Source organism: Corvus moneduloides, chromosome 6 (assembly GCF_009650955.1).
Source record: "Corvus moneduloides isolate bCorMon1 chromosome 6, bCorMon1.pri, whole genome shotgun sequence".
NCBI lineage: Eukaryota > Metazoa > Chordata > Aves > Passeriformes > Corvidae > Corvus > Corvus moneduloides.
In genome coordinates this window covers 21922270-21943905 of record NC_045481.1, presented here as the reverse complement: position 1 = coordinate 21943905, position 21636 = coordinate 21922270, and the positions used below count along the sequence as shown (strand labels likewise).

At 45.5% G+C, this 21636-nt stretch overlaps 1 protein-coding gene across 37 annotated transcripts in view; it reads left to right on the top strand.

The window, feature by feature from the left end:
* Positions 1–346: 346 nt before the first annotated feature.
* Positions 347–21636, top strand: part of NRXN3 (neurexin 3) — a 982258-nt gene continuing 960968 nt past the window's right edge. For 6 of the 37 annotated variants that reach the window (XM_032112997.1, XM_032112998.1, XM_032112999.1 and 3 more), the window contains exon 1: positions 359–496. The gene's annotated coding sequence lies outside the window, so the exon portion shown is untranslated. Of the gene's footprint in view, positions 497–1085; positions 1105–21636 lie in introns of those variants that run through there. The other 31 variants (XM_032113011.1, XM_032113009.1, XM_032113025.1 and 28 more) reach the window with 14 other exon arrangements.

The window sequence follows — 21636 nt, the reverse complement described above, 5'->3', positions numbered from 1 at the left end:
TGAAGGAGCGCTCGAGGAACGAGACGCTGACGGGCCGAAGGCAGCCGAAAAGCCGCTGAACCTCTTTACGGGGAGGAGGCGGCGGAAGCGTGGGAGGTGAAGCCCGGCGGAGCGCTGCTGCCCGTGCCCGGGGCCGTGCCCGCTGTCGGGGCCGGGCGGACCGTGTCGGGGGCCGGGGCGCGGACCCGCGGTCTCTTTAAAAGCCGGGGCCGGTCGGGCGGGCGCGGCGGCAGCAGGGGGCGGCGGCGGCGGCGGCGTGCGCGGGGCTCGGGCTGCTCCGGCACCGCGGCGCGCTCAGCCCTGCGCAGCTCCGCCCGCGGCCGCCCGCGGCTCTCCCGGCTCGGCTCGGCACGGCACGGCACGGCCAGCCCAGCCCAGCCCAGCTTCCCCGGGACCCCCGCAGCCTCCGCGGCTGGGGCCACGCTGGAGCCCCCTGCCCCGCAGCGCAGGCGAGCCGCGAGTTGGCGCGGCGGCCGGCGCCCGCCCGGCTGCGGAGGTGAGAGGGGCGGCGGGCGGGGGGCGGCTCGGCTCGGCACGGCACGGAGGGAGCTGCCCGCCCGGCGAGCGCCGGGCGCCGGAGCTCCGCGGGTGGGTTTCTCCTCACCCTTCTCACGACAACTATTTCGGATCGTTTTATCCCTCTCCCCGTTCCTTGCTGCCCCGGCGAGGCTGGGCGCTGCCCGTCCGGGCGGAGTGGGCGCGCACCGACCCCCGGGACGCTCCGGCTGCTTTGGTCAGACTTTTTGGGAGATCGCAGTTCCCACGGCGGGGCATTTTGGAATGGAAAATTGGTGGGGAGGGGGCTCTCGAAAAAGAAGACACTACGCTGAGTTACAGCAGGGATACCCTTAGAATGAGCCAGCTGTTTGACTAAAGCTTAAGGATTTCTTAAAAAAAAATGCTAACGAGAAAAGAAGAGAGGCTGAAGATGAAAGTTTTTTTCTTTAATATTTTTTGCCTCTTCCAAGTCTTCGGATCTATTACGGTAGCGCCTTTCCTCCCCGCCTTCCATTTGTTTGTATTAATGATTTAGTAGCCGTCTTGCCTGAAAACTTCCACCGTGAGTGACTGCTGTGGGTTTTCAGGCAGTCAGTGACCTTAAAGGTTGGTTCAATGCTTTTTTTCGTGCAAAATGTATGTGAAATAACCGCTGTATTGTTTTATTTCTTATAGTTTCTTTCTGTAAGGAAAAAAGACACCTGCTTTATAATTTAAAAGAAAACACCATTGAGTCAGGGAGTGATGTAATTCTCCTACCTAAGGGCACCGACTCTGGTGCTTTGCAGGTGACTTGTCTTTTGCTTACTCTTAAATTTATTTTAATGGTAATCTTAATGTAGCTAGGAAATAACATATTTAACAGTGCTGTTTTAAGAATTTATTTTGTTAAAATTGAACACTTCCTATTTAAAATTATTTTTCTTCCTGATTTCTGCCCCTCCTCCCTCAAAAGAAAACAATAAAAAAGATTAGGCATGAGATCAGCGGCAGAAAAACCAAAGGATTGGGGAGGCAGAAGCGGGGCTAAAAACATTGAATCGTTTATGAAAAGCACACTTTCAGCTTTTTGCTTTTCCAAGCTCTTGTTCCACCTTTCCGTGGCCAAACTATTCAACACTTCATTGCAAATAGTTTTAAGAAATTATTTCTGCTTTTTCTAAATATTATTTGTCCCTCCTGTATTTTTTACTGCCCGTAATTGTTCTGAGATAAGCACACAGCCCTCCTAAAAAGGTGAATATTAAAATGACCGCTCACCAATACCTGCTTATTGCATATTTTGAGGGGCTGTTTTTTGAGGGGGCGAACTCTTAACTAGACTGGTGAAAAGTCTAAGAGAGATGTTGTGTAGGTGAGGGAAAATTTGATCACAAAAGGTTTTGTTTGCCGTGATGATAGTCAGTTATTAATTGTAACATTAACCAAAAAGGTGTTGCGTCTGTCACTGGTTTCATTTAAAATGGTCATCAGTGTTAGGTTGAGCAAGTTTATATAAGGGTTAGTACTATTTTAGGGGGAGGAGGTTGCAGAGATTATTGCTCTTGGGTTTGCGACTGAACGCACTTTATCAGCTGAATGAACTGGATTATTGTATAGATATAATTTTCCAATTCTCTATCAGTTTCTTTTCAGTATTCGTCACTTTCTTAAATGTTTATCTCTCGCTGACAAAGTGCCTGGTTTTCGGGAGTAGGGAAATGCAGCTGGGGACGCTGGAAGTTTGGGGATAATGTGAGCAACAGGACTGTATTTATTTATTAAAAAAAAAAACAAACCCCAAAGTTAGGAGGTGAGGATTCTCTTTCTGGAGCATTCGGGCACCTTCTGGTGGGGTATGTCTCTAGGCTTTTAATTATTTATTTCACTTTTGTCCTTCCAAAAATGAAGTAGAGCGAAACCAAAATGAAACAAAGTAAAATTAGAGTAAGTGTTGAAAAATAAATAAATAAAGCAAGGGAACGGCTGGAAGCCCAATACTTGATTTCATCAACCTGGTGGCAATGGCTTCTCGATAGAAGCGATATCTGCCGATATCACCCCTGTTCCGTGGCTGTAGCCTGGCCTCATTTTACTCTGCGTTTCCACTGAACATGTTGACGTGCTGCTGCTTATATAAGGAGAAGAACAAATTCAAGCAGATTAGTGCTTGGGATTTTGAGATCGGCTACCCAGATCGCGTTGTGGGTTTTTTTCCTTTCCTTGGGGGAGCTGATGGGGGAAGGCTGGAGAATGACGGGAGGGGATGAAATCGAAATGTGTGGTTGGGAGAAGATGGGGGTGATGCGGGGAGCAGCTTATTCGCATAATGTCTGCGCTGCGTCCCTTTTTCTTTTCTTTTTATAAAACCCATTATCTCTAAAAACACATTATTCTTCAGCCTGGTCTAAAAAAAAAATAGTGGGAGGGGTTATCATAGCGAGGGGGTTTGGTATGGGAGTCATTAGACCCACTGCTGCAAAACCAAGATACAGAAATCCATCTGCACCAACATTTCGGAGGGAGGGAGGGCGTAGAGAGGGGGGAAGGGATGGATTGTCTATCTTGGATTAGCGAAGTGCAGCTTTGTATTCTTCATTTTCCTCCCCATTTTCTGCCATTTTCCCCCATCCCCCCCATCCGCACACCCGCTTTCCTCCTCCCAGCCCCCACTCCCCCGAAGGTTTCTTATCCCTTGACGAGAAAATTCTGTGTTACATCCTGATGGCTCTGCGGCTTTTTTTTAGTGCATCACAACAGTGGCACGATGACCTTTACTTCATGCCACACAGATTTGGGCTCCCGGTAGGACTGTGACCGCAGCTTGGGCACACTCATACACCCATAGTCATGTACCTTGGATAGTCATTGATTTAATTTCAATTTTTGCGTGTGCATCTTTGTGTGTCTGTGTGGCTGGTAAACACTGGCAGAGGGTAAGGAACGCAGTGATTGCCAAAGGCACGTCCATCCATTTCGCCAGCCCCTCTTGCCGTTCTCTTTTCCTGAACATTGTGTCACACATCATGAGATTTTGTGCCGGGAAGGGGTGTGCCCTCTGTGGATGGCAGGGGCCTGGGGGTTGGAGGGAGTGTATGCGTACTGGGGAGGGAGAAATTGTGTGGGGGGAAATGGACCTGACAATGCTAATAACATTATTTTGGTCAAATGAACGTCTGGTGATAATGATTCAGTGTAACCATCCGTGAAATACATGCTTGCGACACACTGGAATAAAGGTTACTCCAGGGAGCTCCGTCAGAGCCAGGCATGCTCGGGGAAGTGAGCTGTCCCCTTGATAGGGGAAACAAAATTCATAAGCATCCCAGGTCCCCTCCCTTTTCAATGCCTGCTTGCATGTCCGAGCTGGAGGGCATTGCGATCGAGCGAGGAGGTGGGCTGCATTGGAGCCAGGATGAAACAAAGCATTCCCGCCTCATCCTCCCGTGCCATCCTCTCTTGCCCTCTTTGAGCTTATCCGTACTGTTGATCCAGACGATAGAGGAATATCGCCATTTCCATGCAGTTCTTGCTGGAGCCTGGAGGGTGGTGAATTGAGAGGCGGAGAAAAGCTCCTTGTGTTTCTGTTGTAGGATGTGCAGGAGAGCCATGGCTTTTCAGGTCTGAGTGGAGCAGGGAAAAGGCTGGGGTGGGGGAGTGAAGGGAGCTAAGAGTCTCTCCCTCCATCCATTGTTCGCTTCCTTCTTTCCCCCAGCTAGAACACGGGGAAGGACCCAACAAGCCTCAGTGGGTGGCTGTGGTGACTGGCACGCAGGTATGAGAGAGCTGAGGCAGTGAGAGGGAAGCTTTCCCTGCATTTCAGGATGTTCAGGACCCTCTCCAAGGCTCACAGACCTGCTCAGCACCTTCCTTCTCTGGGTGTGAAGGACTTCCTTCTTTGGTCATGGGCTGCTCACACCCAGGCCGAGGGGAGCTGTGGCAGGAAGGTGCTCCTGTGGTTCTGCTGGCTGCTACTTCTCATTTCCTCTGTGTGGCTGTGCCTACTCTGAGGTCTCCATGTTTCTGGATCTTTCCTCTTCATGAAACAATAGCAAAAGTTGAATAAATAGATCTGTCCAGAGCTACTATTGTTGTTCGCCTTTGGCTTTTCTCCTTTCTCTGACCTTGAGGTGCAGTGGTAAACTACAGCCAGGAAGATGGGGGCAGGGGTGTGTCCAGTGCCACAAATTGTTGCTGTTGGTGATGCCTGGCAAGATTCCTCTGCTCTTATGGTTTTTGCTCACCAGAGCCAATCTTGCCTCAGCTGCCCAGCTTCACCAGTAGTTACTTTTTGATCTCTCCCTGCCCTCCCTCTTACCTCAATTACTTTGGAAGTGGTTGTTGTGCTGCAGCTCCTGTGCTTGCAGGAGTCTTACCATCATACAGTATCCTCAGCTGGAAGTCCAACTCCTGGCCCTGCACAAGACACCCCAAGAATCACACCATGTGCTGAGGGTATTGTCCAAACCCTTCTTGAACTCTGTCAGGCTTGGTGCTGTGAGCACTTTCCCTGGGGAGCCTGTTCCAGTGCTCAACCAGCCTCTGGGTGAAGAACCTTTTTCTAACATCCAACCTAAACCTCCCCTGACTCAGCTTCAAGCCATTTCCTCAGGTCCCTCTGGTCACCAGAGAGAAGAGATCAGTGTCTGCTCCTCCACATGCCCTCCTGAGAAATTTGTAGACTGTGATGAGGTATCCCCTGTCTCCTACAGGAGACTGAACAGTCCAAGTGACATTAGCTGTTTCTTGTAAGGCTTGTCCTCTAGGCCCTTCACCATTTTTGTAGCCCTCCTTTCAATGCTCTCTCATACCTTTTTATCCTCCTTACATTGGGCTGCTCTCTAAGATGATGTGGTGGCCATCTGAGCAACAGGAAGAATGTATTGCAGGGCCTGTGTGCCTGCTCCGTCCTGTGGACACTGCCTCCCTGGTATCTCCCTGGTACCCTGAAAGAAAAAGGTGGGCCCAGGTTTTATGGTTCCTTCTTTTCCCCAGTGATTCAAGTACTAATGTGTTCTTGTGACATGGTTAGCTTGCTTTTATGAATTATTTGTTAACAGGAAAAGTTGGAAAAAGCATTTTATTGTAGGTACATTTCAGTGATTGCAATGTGAGTTTTGTAGCTCACCCTGACTGTCACACTTTGCCCTTCCTTGAGCTTTCATAGCCAATGAAGAAGAGCATTGACATAGTGCTGGAATTTACCCTGGCCCTAAATGTTTTGCATCCTTGAAGTGAGAGGGGAACTCAGTTCCTGCAGAGCATTCAGGGAGTGAGAGGTGGTGCCAGGGGTAATTTGTGGTAGCAGTGATGGTGGGTTTTAAGTCCCTGTGCAAAAAGGGAGTAAATACACCTCCTCCGTCCCTTACTTTCTTCCCTTTCTAAGCAAGTTGCCAAGCCATCAGGTACAGGCAACTCTTTTTTTTTGTTGTTAGGATTGGATTTAAACCCTCAACCTAGAGGACACCTTCAGACTGTACAAGATGGTTGGGGTCTTGTCTGGATTATTCCTGGGAAGGTAGAGTTTAGTTCCCTTTTTCTCGTATCAGCAGTGGTATTTTGGTGGATCTGCTGAACTTCTTTTTCTGCAGCCTCCTCCAGGGCTTTTTAGTGTATTTTTCTTGGGAAGCAGAGTGTATTTCCACCCCCCCCCCCCCCCCCCCCCCCCCCCCCCGATCTGTTTTCCTTTGCCCTCTCCTTAGCTCTGTGCTCTGGGCCTGTGCAGGTGGATGTCAGGATACTGGCTGAGCTGTGATATGCTGTATCAATGATAAGGACACACAGTGATCTGTCCAAGAGCAAACTGAAGGAGTCAGAGGCTTGATGATGACCAAGAGACATGGTGTGTAATTTAAAAACAAAATGCATCCAGCTTTATTTGCCCCTGCCCCCCACCAGCATGAAGAGAAGATGGGCTTTATTTTTGGACAATTGCCAAGGCAGCTGGAGCCAGAAATTACCAAATTTTGGTTAAGCTTTGAAAATTTTTGTCAGCTCTCATCTCTCCCTTATCCCCCTCTTCTAGGTAATAGCAGTCTGTCAGTCTAGCAGAGCTGGTTCTTAATTCATACAGCAAGTGGTGAGGAAGATACTTTTCATTTTGGAAACCAAGATATTAGAGGGATTGGTAACTTCTTGAAACCAGTACTCTACATAGTCTTGGTTCAGGTTGTTTGCTTTTTCTTTTCTTTTGTTTCTCCTCACTTGGGCATAGACAATGACAATTCATGTGTAAAGGACTCTGAGAATCAGAAGTGGTGTTTTGACCAAGATATGTTCGTAGAAAGGCAGCATGGGAGAAATTTGTTCTGCCTTTTTCCTTGTCGTGGGCAATAGATGGCACTTTTAGTGGTTGATTTATACCTTTTCTAAATTTTTTTTTTTTTAATGGAAAAACCATGACTTTTGGTAGGGCTAGCCTGAGTATAGTTTTACTGAAGTCTAGTAGGGATAAAGTGCAGTCTCTGTAGTGATGTTCTTGAAAGGTTGAGCAATAAGACTCCTACTGGAAATACACTAGCGATGTTGGAAGATCCTGTGTTCTTCCTTAAGGGAAGGTGGGAACACAATTTCTCTTGTTACCATTCACATAAAACTGTCCTCTCTGAGCACTGTGGACAGCTCTTATGCACTGTACACTACACAGCCAGCTTGGCACAGTGCTCTGTCTGGGCTAAAGCTTTCAGCCTCTTTAGACTCTGGGCTGCTGGGAGTATCACTATGTGGCTTTTCAGAGTGTGCTGGAGGTTTGCTTACAGCTGTCAGAAGTTCAGCTCTGTCTGAAATATGGCCGCTTGCTACAGGGTGGGTTAGTCCTTCATCTGCCTTGCTTCCCCTTGTCTCAGAGCTTTCTTCTTGTTTCTCACAGCCATGTGCCTGAGTTCTCTCCCAGGCATGCTCCCCTGCCTGTTTTTTGTCTGCTGGCAGAAAGAGCGAGCTGGGGTGGTGGGAAGGGTATATCAGGGATTTGGGGGCTGTCAGTGTACTTGTAGTCTCTCAGTGGTGTGCTGAGCTCCTGTCCTTTCCAAATTCCTTTCCTCTGCCCTTGATGGTGAGGGATGGCTTATTTCAAACACAGTCTGCTTGTGTCATTCCTAGTCCTGCCGCTTGTCATCCATCACATCATGGGAACTAATTAACACTAGTAGCTTTGGATCCTGGGAATGACAGTGCTGGGATGGTAGACTCTTTCAAAGATCCTGATGTCTCCCTTCGTAACTAGGGCAGCTCAGCCCAGGAGTTTATGGACTCTGCAGTCCTTCACCGGCTGCACCAACCCTGTAGTGTGGGTGTCTGTGTGTGTAGCAGGGAGGGCGCTCAAGCCCTAGGCCTGCCTCATAATGCCCTTGACAGTGCTGCAGCATCCCCTGCATCCAAGTACCTCCCAGCCGCCGGATGAGAGCCAAGGAATGGGATAGAATAATAATTGATGAGGATAGGGGGAGGTATGATGTAAACCTTTTGAAGCTGCCGGTAGCATCTCCGCTGCCTTTGGGTACATACAGCTGTGCGTAGTTCCAGGATCTGCTTGTGAGTTTGACCCTGTGAGAATCCCCTGCTCATGGCAGAGCTCACTGTCCTGTTTCTGCTGTGCTTGCCGTGTTGATGGGGGGGGTCATCAGGGGAATCAGTGTGCTGTTCCTGTGGGGATGGCAGGATTAAAGATGAGGCCTCAGTCATACTGTGAGGCTACACAGGCAGCACTTGCTCCCCTTCTCCCTCTACTTTGTCTTGTCTTCTGTTGTGAACCACTTCTAAGAAGGAAAAGAGTCCTATGGGGATGGAAGGAAAGGTAACTAAGCAAGAGGATGATGTTTGCTGGCAGCCGAAGGAGGATGAGGAGAGGAATAACTTTCCAGTGGGATAAATATCTAATGGGACTGGCTGCATCTGCAGAGCAGGGAAGTGCTGGCTTTGTTTCAGTCTGCTCTTGCATCCCATTTTTTTTTTCCAATAATGTGTTAATTAAACATTGATTTCAGGGGAAAAAGGAATCTGCTTGAACTGCAGAAACTAAATGGAGTGTGGAGGAATGGGATCTGGTGACAGATTTGTGGAAGTACCTTCTATCTTCATGACTAGTCATGGAGGGAAGCTGGACAAAAATCTGTTCACCTTAAGTTTAGAGTCCTTCACTCATCTTAAGTGTGAATCTTCCTTCTGTAACTGCATGGTTTTCAACTGATATGTGTTAAAGAATTACCAGGTAGACAACAGTATTTCTTACAAAATACTTCATTTTTATTAAAAAGCAAAATGGAAGAGAGATTCTTTTCAAGGTGTTCAAGAGGCTTTCTGTCCAGTTTGACATACTTCTAATTTTCTGCTCTTATAGTTGCTGTTGTACATAGAAGTGAATCAAGTTGTGGTGCAAGTTAAGCCACCAATTGTAATGCTCTTGTTACTTGCAAATATCTGACTGACCTTCACTTACTACATGTGGATATCAATCACTGAACAGACATAAAAGGTTGTGATGTGCACTTTTTAATATTTCCTCTTCTGGTCCTTGGAGCATTGGAAGGTGAGACAAGATTATGATATGTCCTTCCCTTGCTTGGTTGAACTCTGTTCGTTAGAAGGCTCTTCTGCCCTCTTTTTGTGCTCCCAGGTGTTAGGGATGCATAGAGAAGATAAGAGTCCTTGCTTTAGTCTGAGATCTTATCTGGAATAAACTTTTCTGCTGATGTAAGCAATATATTCTTAACAGTATTAAACAGTTTGAGTTTTTTTGACCACTGTGCTTTCTGTCTTCACTAGTTCTGGGAAGCAATGGAAAGGAGGGAATAACCTGTCTGACCTTTCTGAGCATTGCATAAGTCTGAATTAAACTGATCTCACAAAGATCCCAATCAGTTCATGCAGTAAGTGAAATAGCAGCATTGTCCTGAGAAGGAGTCTGTCCTAGCTGTTGAATTCCTTTCTGCACCATCTGCAGTATTAGTCTACAGAAGGATCTGCTGTAGCATCAGGACACGTTTGAAAAGGAACAGATTAAGCCACAGAGCAACTATTTTCTAGGAAAATTTTTGACCTGCTGATGGCTGGTGAAATCCACAAAATTACAGAATAGTTAAATTTGGAAGGGACCTCTCAAGGTCATCTGTCCAACCCTCTGCTCAGGCAGGGCCACCTAGAAATGATGACCATGTCCAGATGGCTTTTGAGTATCTTCAAGGAGGGAAACTCCACAGCTTCCCTGGGCAACTTGGGCCACGGCTGAGTTAATCTCCCAATAAAAGAGTATTTCCTGATGTTCAGGCAGGACCTTCTGTGTTTCAGTTTGTGTTTGTTGCCTCTGGTCCTGTCACTGGGCATCACTGAAAAGAGCCTGGCTCTGTTACCTTTACACCCTGCCTTCAGGTAATTATGTACATTGATAAGACAGTGCCCACCCCAGACACCTTTCAGAGTATTTTCTCCTTCAGACTAAACAGTCTCCGCTTTCCCAGCCTTTCCTAGTATGAGAGATGCTCATAATCTTCTTCATGACCCTTTGTTGGATTCCCTCCTTGTGTCTGTCTGTCTTGTTTTGGGGAGTCCAGAACTGCACACAGTATTCCACGTTTGGCCTCACCAGTGCTGAGAACAGGGAAGGATGGCCTTCCTCAACCTGCTGACAACATTTCTAATGCAGCCCAGGACACCATTAGCTGCCTTTTGTGCAAGGCCATGTTGTTGGCTGATATTCAGTGTGGTGTCCACCAGGAACTCAGGTCCCTTACAGAAAAGTTGCTTTTCAGCTAGGTGTTCTTCAGTGTGTACTGATCCATGACCCATGAACTTCATTACAGTGGTACTGAGTGTCAGCAGAGCAGGCAGGACGGTCCTTAAGTATTAACTAAAGAAGCAGAAGTCTGGAGTTCTTTCCCTGAATGTGTTTATCCAGTTTTTCATAACAGTCATCACTTCTGCCATTCATGGAAAATTCAAAATTATCATTTGTAAAACACTGAGTTCTTTGAAAGGAAGGCTTGATATATCTGATAATAGAATAGAATAGTTCCAGTTGGAACCAGCCTACAAGGATCAACTAGTCCAACCGCCTGACCACTTCAAGGCAGACCAAACATTAAAATATATTATTAAGGATATTGTGCAGCTGTCTCTGGGAATCATAGGGCATTCACCACCCCTCTAGGAAGCCTGGTCCAGTGTTTGGTCACCCTCTCTGTAAAGAAATGTTGCCTAATATCTGGTCTAAACCTCACCTGCTGCATCTTTGAATCATTCCTATGTGTCCTGTCACAGAATACCAGGCAAAAGAGCTCAGCACCTCCCTCCAGTTCCCTTCCTCGGGAAGCTGTAGATAGAAGTGGGCTTGCCTCTCAACCCCCTTTTTTCCAAATTAAATAAACCCAGAGTGCTGAGCCATGCCTCAGAGGACATGTGTCCTAGCATTTCAGCAGCTTTGTTATCCTCCTCTGGATACAATCAGTTAACATCTTTTTAATTTTGGGGTGAGAGAAATTCTGGAAATTTAGTTGTCCTCTTATGATGGCTGGTTGCACACTGCAATCTTTTTGTAGACCACAAAGAAATTTTAAATTCTTGATTACTTTGACTTTTTGAAGGGGAACAAAGAGAGTGCAGAAGTCCTATGGAGGGACTAAGGCCAACTTTCCTGAGGGACTCTGAATGCCTGTTAGTGCATTGAAGTCCTGGTATTAAAATCTGCCCGTTTGCCTGGTCAGCTCAAGCAGCACTTTCAAAGAGGATATGATACAATATAATTTCAGGTATATGTATTAAAAATAACTGCTGCATATCTGGGAATCAAATGCTAAGGACTTTATGGAGAAAATACAAAGAAACATTGATCGTTGATGTAATTTCATATGGGTCATTAATCAAATACCTATTGAGGGTGTATCTAATACCAGTGGACCAAAAGGCATAATTTTGTTGAGCCAGGTCTTAAGGATTTAGTTCAATATAATTAGTTTTTAAAATGTTTCACTTCTCTTCCTTTTTGGTTGATATGAGCTAATGAGTTGCTAGCAGCTCTGTTTGGTACTAGCTTGGGTCACAGAGTGATGTGGTGCTTAGGATGTTGCTGTACTTTTTTGGTAGCAGATTGTAGTTTCCTTGAGTAAATGTATTTTATGAGGCTAGAATGAGCTACTGTTTATTTATGAAGACCACTGTATCAGTGCATTGGGCTTGCATGGCCAGGTTTTGGTAGCTGGGGGCGCTGCAGGGTCGGTTCTGTGAGAAACTGCCAGAAACTTCCTCCATGTCTGGGAGAATCAATGCTGGCCGGCTCCCAGATGGATGTTCTGCTGGCTTAGGCCAAACCAGTCAGGAATGGTAGTAACTGTGATAACTGTGATAAAGTATTTAAGAAGGAAGGAAAGTTTTTTGCACAGAAGTAATTGTGGCCAGAGAAGAAAGGAAGGAGAATATGTGGCAGTAGCAACTCTGCAGATGCCAAGGTCAGCAAAGAAGGCAGGGCAGGAGGGGCTCTTGGTGCTGGAGATGAGATCCCCCTGCAGTCCATGGTGAAGACCATAGTGAGGCAGGATGTACTCCTGCAGCCCATGGAAATCCATTGCGGTGAAGAGATCCACATGCAGCCTGTGGAGGAACCCCACACTGGAGCAGGGGGATGCCTGACAGAAGGTTGTGACTCCTTGGGAAACCTGTGCTGGAACAGGCTCCTAGCAGGGGCCTGCAGATCCATGGAGAGAGGAGCCCACACTGGAGCAGGTTTGCTGGCAGGACTTGTGATCCCATGGGGGCCCATGCTGGAGCAGCCTGTTCTTGAAGTACTGAACCCCATGGAGATGGATCTGTTTTGGAGCAGTTCGTGAAGAATTGTAACCCACGAGGAGAACTCATGCTGGAGGAGTTCATGCAGGACTGTCTCCCATGGGAAGGACCCCACACTAGAGCAGGGAAAGGACTCCTCTCCTTGAGGAGGGAGTAGCGGCAGAAACAACGTGATGAACTGATCATGACCTCCATCCCCTATTTCCCTGCACTGCTGGTGGGGAGAAGGTAAAGAATTGGGAATAAAGTTAAGCCCAGGAAAGAGGAAGGGGTGTGAGGAAGGTGTTTCTAGGATTTGCTTTACTTCTCATTATCCTGCTCTGATTTTGATCGGTAATAAATTCAATTAATTTCCCCAAGTCAAGTCTGTTTTGCCTCCGTTGGTAATTGGTGAGTGATCTCTTATCTCAACTCATGAGCCTTTCTTTATATTTTCTCTGTCTGTGAAGTTGCAGAGGGGAGGGGTAGAGCGTCTTTGGTGAGTACCTGTCATCCAGCCAGGGTCAACCTGCCAGAATCAGGTAGAATGCAGAGTGAGAAGGGAGTAGTGAATCAATAAGCTTTTGATAAGACAGTAACTCTTTTTAAGAAATTTGAACACAACAGTTCTTCCTTTCATGCTCTCTTTGTTGCCAATGTGTAACATGAGGCTGGAAGGTGATCTGCTTTCTTGGCACAACATAGATACTTTGCCAATTAAACTAGAAAATGGTCTAAATTTGATAAGAAGTAATTTATTAAAGACAAATGAAAAGTACTGTACTAGGAAAGATCTACTCAAATGCCTGTATGTAAAATGGGGGATAACAAGCCAGGCAACAGAACTGCAGAAAAAGATCTGGGAGGCACTACTGTGAGTCAGAGACTGAATGTGAGTCAACAGTGTGGTGATGTTGCAAAAAAGCAAATCCCATTTTATGGTATATTTAACAGGAATGTCACGTGTAGCACACAGGCAGTAGTTTTTCTACGCTAGCAGCCACTGCTGAAGCCATAGCAGAGCACTGCATCCAATGAGAGCAGGAAAACCAGAAACAGTGGAAGGAGATGAGAGAGCAGCCAGAGTGGCTCTCTGCAAGGAGAGGATTGGTTGGGTTGGTTTAGGCTAGAGAGCAGATTGACAAGGGAAAAGCCGTCCAATATTTAAAAGCTTGTTTTAAGAAGACAGTGATTAATTGTTCTCTGTGTCCACTGGGGATAGGACAAGAAGTAATCAGCTTAATTTGTAGCAAGGAAGATGTGGAGGTAACTGCTAGGAAAAGCTTTATGAGTATTTGGAAAGTTAAGCAGGAAAACAGTGTCCTGAGGGAGGTTGTAGTGTGCTCATCACGGGAAGTTTTAAGAACAGATGAGACAGGAGACACAAAATTTTACCTAGGTTGTTTTATTATAGTTTTGACAGGTTCAGAAGGGAATGGGCTGCCTGAACTCCTGATGTCTGGTCCCAACAGCTCCTGCAGTGCCTGAGAGGCAGGCTTGTCCCCTCACTGGCAGTTGTGGTGGGAGCAGGGGGAGGCAGAGCCAGGGTGAATCACTCCCTCTGCAAATTCCCCTGCAGCACCTTCCATGCCCCTGGCACAATCCAGTTTTACAGTGCACATCCCAAAAAGACCTGAGGGATCTTGTGTGTTCAGCAGTGTTGCATTACCATCCAGCACTGTAAGCCTTTCTATTTCTGCAGATAAAAACAAGCAGAGGGCCGGCCCAACTTCCTGCATCTTTGTAAGTTACTGGAGACTTTTATCCTGGTTACTGATTAATTTACATTGGGAAGATTTGGTGAAATTACTTGGAGATGGAAAAAAAGGCTTACACTTCTGCTTTCACCTATTAGAAACTATTGCAGATTTGTATGGTGTGTCAAAGTTACAAGATGATTTTTCTGTGATCTTCCATCAGATGAAATGGACAAGGGCAAAGAATTTTTCTCTCTGCAACATCTTTCTTCCAGTGTCCTCAAGTGGAGTACTGTGGATGAGGCATTGCAGGAGGTGCCTTTGCACCCAGTGGATTTGAGAAGAGCACGCCTAATGCCTGATTCAGTAGACATATACTTCAGTACTTGTGAGAGGGGCTCATGGCACTTTGAGAGGAGGGTGTTTCTTGGTGAATGGGGCTTTTCTTCCCTGAGAGTTCAGCAAAACCTTTCAGCTCCTAGCAGGTAGTCTAAGACATACTATGTGGAATGCTATTGCTATCTTTTCCTGAATATTAGATTTACACTAACAGCCTGTCTGGATCCAGTTGGGTCTAGGACTGAATTTCTGAGTATCTCCAGTGCAGAGAGCCAGTTTCCCTAGTGAACCTCAAAGAAGGAAGATTTTCCTTTTAGTTTAAAAGAACATCTGGGAATATGTGCTTGTGGAAGTTGTACAGTGTTGTGCTTGGCCGCAGTCTGTGTGCACAGTTTATAATGTAACTGTTTTCCACCATCTCACATAAACTTGTTACTTCAGGCTCTTGCCATTCTTCAGAGGGAGTAGAGGATGAAGATACTATACTCTTCTTCTTGGCACTAGAAATGAGTCAGGGTTGACACATAAAAGTAGGAGGCAACAGTTTGTGTGTAGGAAGCTTGTTCTGTCCAAAGAAAATCTATGGGTTATGTGCAGGGTGTTAGTCCCACTGCACTGCAAGGCTGGTATCTTCTTCTGAAACTGAGTTCACACACATTTGGAGCATATGGAGAGCTCAGCAGATCCAGCCCTCGAGGGATGACTGGTAAAATGGTTGAAGGTAGGTTGGGATGTAATTATTTGTTTATGGGACCCCATATTGCACCAAGTTATAATTGTTTATGAACACTGCTGTGAAGTCAGGAGGGAAACATTCCAACCCAAGGAGATACTAAGATATAACCTAATTATTGTTGTTATTTTTATTCCTGCCTATTGTGGTAGCACCTACACAATGCTTGTTCAAACACAGGGTAAAAAATGTTCCCTGCCCCAAAGAGCTAGCAAGCTGAGGATGAGACAGAAGACAACAGATGGACACAGATAACTGGGGGAGTACAGAAAACCAAAGATTGGTCAGCAGGATGGGTGGTATGATAGCATGTTGACAGCTTAGCTGTTGTCAAGCTTTCTGTAGGCATGTGGCAAAGAATTATAACAATAATTCAAACTGCGTCCTTTGCTTCGGTGGTGTTGTGTGTGCATCTTCCATCTGTTTTAATATAACAGCTTAATTCTCACTCAATGAGGCTTTTTCTGTCCCAAAACTTCCCATCATTCATCTGGTGTAGGTAGGGAGGCACACTGGTCCAACAATGAAGTGTCCATTGCAGTTTTCAAGGGAAAGTGTAGTTTATTATTGTGGAAAGGGAATGAAACTAAGCATGGGATTTTGCTGCCCTATGTTTTAAAGGACACTGGGAAAAGACTGATGAATCTCAGCAGGATGAATATCCAAAGTAAGTGGCATAATGCAGGACGTTTCTTGGCTGAAGTCGTGTCTTACCAAAGTGTTGCAAAAACTATCTAATGCCATTCATGGGCAACAATTCTGTCTATATAGGTCATGTCTTTGGTGGTGTACTGGTGAGTACAGGAGTGGCTGAAAGAGTGGATGTCTCTGATTCAGCTGAACAGTGAACAGTGGTTCCACATATGTGGCTAACTTCTGGGGATCTTAAGTGTGCTTGGCCTTAGGACTCTCCTGTGCCAGTGTCTACATTCACATGTAAGTCTTCTTTTGGGTGTTACCTTGAGAGGGCCACTCAAGGCCAAAATGGAGGATAAACATCAGGCAATTTTAGGGAGTCCTTGTTTCTGAATTAGAATTCTATCAAGTAACTTTGTGTGGTGCTGTGATGTCATTTCTCTGTCTAACTGTGTGTTGTGTTACCATCACACTGTATGCCAACATCAGACATGTTGTAATGGATAGTTGTGGAGATATACTTACAGCTTTTTACCGGCTAGGCTCGTAGTTCAATGCCTTAGAAAGCCTCGGGCAGCCTAGAGAGGTAGCACGGGCAATCTAGTGTTTCAGTAGCTCTGAAAGTGGTAAATGTATTAGCTGCCAAGCTGATATCACCAGCAGAAGCAACGAGGGAGAAATATAGCTTTTTGGTTTGTCTAATTTCCGCAATTACAGCTTTCAAAAAGAAACAGATGACAAGAGATGTTCACAGAAAGAGCTGCAAAGCCAAAGAGGGTGCCCTGCCCCCCTGCCCTTGGTCCTTTCTCTTATTTGGAGAAGGGGAAAGGGGAGGGCTGGGGGTGGACCCGGGGTGACCGGCCAATCAGACACTGCTAAAGAGTCTGAGTTACATTTGGTTTTGCCCACGCTTGGAACAAAGGAGTTCAGAACACATGGCAGAGGCAAGTGTCTTGGGGAGGGGAGGGGAAGCTTGGAACAGGCAGCAACAGATAGTGAGGTTTCATAGCTGCTTATACAGGTTTTAGGTTTGGTGCTGAAGAACAGAGAATGAAGAGTAAATACTCAGCTGTTCTTGACCTGAACATACCCAGGTCTCCCAGCTTCTTTGCATATCATGCTTTAGCTGCTCACCATTAGGATGGTTGTGAAAGCTAATCCTATAGTGAAGTGTATTGGCCAAAGCATAGAAAGCAGGTCAAGGATGAGTTTATTTCTCCATACTCAGCACTTGTGGGATTATGTCTGTTTATTGTGCCTTGTACTGGACTCCCCAGTACAAGAAAGGCATTGGCAAAATGGAGCAAGTCCAGGGAAGAGCCCCTGAGGAACACAGTAACTGGCTGCCATTGGGTTGTTGTATTGCTGACCACTAACCCTTGAGTGCAGTGGTCCTGTCAGTTTTCCATGGGCTTTGCAGTGCACCCATCTGCTACCAGCTGTCTGTAAACAATGGAATCACATAAAACCTTGGGCTGGAATGGACCCACAGGGATCATCAAGTCCAACTCCCTGCTTTTCACAGCACTACCTAAAACTAAACCATATGACTGAGTGTCATCCAGATGCTCCTTGAACTCTGACAGACTTGGTGCCCTGACTTTTTCCCTGTTCACTGGAAGCCCGTTCCAGTGACTTCCTCTCAGTGAAGAACATTTTCTTAATTTCCAGCCTCAACTTCCTCTGATGCACCTACATACCCCTGTTTACAGTCGTAGCATTGGGGACTCCTTCAAAAGTTGCACCATTCTTTTACTAACTGGGCCTGTCTCATCACAGAAGTCAACCTGGCTGATTTTTTGGTATTTTTTCTTCCATGCTGGCTGTTCCCAATCACATTCTGGTCATTTGTGTGCCTAGAAATAAGTTCCAGCAGGATTTGCTGAATAACCTTTCTTGGGACTGATGTTAGGCTAACCAGCCCATAATTCCCTGAATCTTCCTTCTTGTCCTTTTTGAAGACAGGTGTGACATTTACCCATTTTCAGTCATTGGAAGCCTCCTCCAATTACCCCGACCTTTCCTGTGTGACCGAGAGTAATCTCACAGTGACATCAGCCACCATTGCACACCTCTGTGCTGTTGGGGCATCTTGTCTCATCATAGGGACTTGAGTATGCCCAGTTTGTTTAAATGGTTCTTAACTCAGTCTTCCTCTGCTATGGGTAGTGTTTCAGTCCCCTGGATTCTTCCACTGGGCACATGGAACAAGAAGGCTGAGAACAGTCCTTGCCAGTGATGGCTAAAAAGGCATCGAGGACCCAAATGTTTTCCTTTTACCACTGGTTTCTTGTTCCATTCAGCTTTGGTCCCACAGATTCCTTAGTCATGCTTTTGTTAGCAGGGTGCATTAAGAAGCCCTTCTTGATGCCTTTCACATTTTATGAATTTTCATGCAATTTCAAGCTTTTCTAATTTTCCTTCTGACATGCTGAGGCAGAGTTTCAGTATTCTTCCTGAGAAGCACACCCCCACTTTCACCTTTCATTCGCATCCTTTTGTGTTTGAGTGCTGTCAGGAGTTCCCCATTCAGCCACCTGCTTCCTTCCACACCCACTTGGCTTCCCACAAATTGAATTAAACTGTTCTTGTACTTTGAGGAGTTTGTTCTTTAAGATCTTTAAGGTCTCCTGGGTCCCTTTGGTAGATTATCCCATGTAAGTGCTCAGTGAATGATTTCTTAAAGCTCTCCAGTGATTATTCTGTCACTGTAATTGTGCTGGAAAAAGAGTTCTGTTTGTAAACTGATTCATATGTCATTTTAGATTTAGTTGTTGTTCTCTGTAATTTTTGTTTCTCTTTATGTTAAACACATTATACCTCTTCTCTCTATTTCCACTTAAGTCTTTTCTGTTTTGCTTCTGGTGGTTTGACCCTGGCTGGATGCCAGGTATCCACCAAAGCTGCTCTGCCACTCCCTTCCTCAGCTGGACAGGGAGAGAAAATACAACAAATGGTCGTTGAGTTGAGATAAGGGCAGGGAGAGATCACTCACAAATACTGTCACGGGCAAGAGACTCGACTTGGAGAAAGCAGTTGAATTTATTACCAGTCAAAATCAGAGCAAGATAATGAGAAGTAAAAAAAATCCTAAAAACACCTCCCTGCATTCCTCCTTCTTTCACAGCCTTAGCTTTATTCCTGATTCTCTACCTCCTCCTGCCTCCAGCAGTGCAGGAAGATGGGGAATGGGGGTTACAGTCAGTTCATCACATGTTGTTTTTGTTGCTGCTCCGTCCTCATGGAGAGGAGTCCTTCCCCTGCTCTAGTGTGGGGTCCCTTCCACAGGCTACAGTTCTTCACGAACTTCTCCAGTGTAGATCCCTTTTCACAAGGTAGGTGCAGTCCTTCAGGAACAGACTGCTTTGGCATGGGTCCCCCACAAGGTCACAAGTCATGCCGGGAGCCTGCTCCAGCACAGGTTTCCCAACGGGTCACAACCTTCTTTGGGTATTCACCTGCTCCAGCATGGCCCCCCTCCAGATCTCTGCACCTCCACAGATTTCCATGGGCTGCAGGAGCACATCCTGCCTCACCATGGTCTTCACTGTGGGCTGCAGGGGGATCTCACCTCTGGTGGTTGGAGCACCTCCTGCCCCTTCTTCTCCACTGACCTTGGTGTTCTTCAGAGTTCTTCCTGTCACATATTCTCACTCCTCTCTTTTCTGACCACAATTAATTCTGTGCAAAACCATTTTTTTTCCTTCATAAATACGTTATCACAGAGGTGTTACTACCATCACTGATGGGCTCAGCCTTGGCTAGTGGTGGGTCTGTCTTGGAGCCAACTGGCATTGGCTCTACAGAACAGAGGAGAAGCTTCTGGTAGTTCTCAGAGAAGCCACCCCTGTAGCCCCCCAGTTACCAGAACCTTGCCATGCAAACACTGCTTTATAGCCTCTTTTTGTTGGACTCTGTCTAGATATTTTCATGTGTTTTATTTATTTTATGGTGAAAGTGGTGTTTTTTTTTTTTTTGGTTTTTTTTTTTTTTTTTTTTTTTGTTTTTTTTTTTTTTTGTTTTTTTTTTTGTTTTTTTGGTTTTTTTGGTTTTTTTGGTTTTTTTTTGGTTTTGTTGTTCTGTGATTTTTTCCCCTGGACACCTCCCTTCTTTATCCTGTCAGAGGTAAATAATCAAACAGAAAGGGCAGGAGGCACGAACTTTCTTTTTCATCCCAGCAGTGAGTTATTTCATGACAAAAGCAAATTGCTATCTCTATTTCTTATCTCTAAAATGGGTCTCAAATTCAATAGATGGAGTTTAAGTTCTTTTTGTTGAAGATCATAGACAACAGACCTATTTATTTAATCACATTTGGTACACTCTTCATCTTAGAATTGGTTTGAGATTGTATCCCAAACTGTTTTCTCAGTTAATGGTTGTCAGACTTATAAGCAGATGCTGCCAACCCACAAAATTCTGTGTTGTGCACCATGTACCTTTGTCCTCTGACTTGTAATAGCATTGCAGTTAAAAACCTACCTGAAATAATACTGTGGACTAACAATAGATTAATTGCCAAGACCCTAATGATCACATGTTTAGCAACAGAATTAATCAAGTTACATATTCGATGTAACACTGTTGCCATCCCTACATGGAGATTCTTTGCCATTGCTCAAAAGAATAAAGACGTAAGTTCCTTGTTTCAATTCCTTCCCCCTCAACCCTCTCATGACAAAAGAATGGGCAACCATCAGTACTGTAGTCCTCCAGATTCTATAGAGAAAAATCCAACTTAATATTTTAATTGTACAGAGAGGAGTCTAGTTGTAGTGACAATTAATCTACTGAATTATATTACTGTATTCCCCAGTCATACACAAGAATTTTGTTGTGTGATGCTGTCTAAATGTAGAACAAAAGGTTTTCATCCTAAGTGATTTGTGTCTCTAAAGCATGCCCCGCTGTGTGCTCTAATAAAGATAACTTTCTATAATTGATTGAGCCTCAAGTACTGCACCCAAACAGAATGTCCCTGAAGTCTAACCTGCAGAAAGAAGTGAGTCAGATGAGTATTTGTTGGTATACTTAGCAGCACACTGTATTATACCAAATTCCTGTGGGCCTTCCCAGTTTGGGCAGGTGTTGCCTGAGAACTTTGTTTAGAAAAGGTTCTAGAACAGAAAATTGCTTGTACCTTCAGACAATTCTCTTTTGGAATGAGTAGGGTTGGAGAGGATTTTGCTGAGTGCTGTGGAAGCTATGACAAGGAGTTTAAATGTGTTATCTGGGCGTGCATGCAGTGCTAAAATACTGCTTAAATCCCTTAGTTCATTTTGTCTGTATGCTATGCTTTCCCTTGTACTCCTTTTCCAGCACAAGATGGTAACAGTGAATAGTGGCAGTGCATGCTGTGCACCTGCATATCTGTTTGTTAGAACGGCCTTGCAGAGAGAGGAGCAAAGATGGGCAAGGCAGCCTTTGCTTTACCTCTCTGCTGAAGTCAACTGCACAGTACTTATTCTAATGCCATTGGTGTTGTGTCTAATCTGAAACGTGAGCAGACATAAGGCTTAGTAAATTGATGACCTCACTGTCTTGCCGTCTTTGTCTCCAGATAACTAGATGTCTAAGAGGCTCAGGCGGTGATAAAGCTGGAAAACTCAAGCTCACCTAAATAAAGCTTGCATTTTGGATGGCTTAGTATGCTTAATTTCTTCCCTGAAGTCCTGGCTTCAAATCCTGGTGAGACCGTAAGTGAAAAAGGCATGGGAAGGTCTTCAGTTATTCCCTTCTTGATGTATATCTCTGTGACAGAAGTAGCTCAGGAAATCTGGTGTATGGCAAGCATAGAAGAATCAAGAAGATTGTGAGGAAGGGTTGTGGCAGAAGATGGGATGGGTCGCAGGCTGTTTGGCACACAACTTTCCTGTGCTTTCCGAAAGGTCAAGCAGGCATGTACTCAAACACTTGCAAAGTTTGCATGTGTGCATGCTCTGGTTGCACACCCTCACTGAACTCTCTGCCCCTGTGCCAAGATAGCACTTGATAGCTCCTACT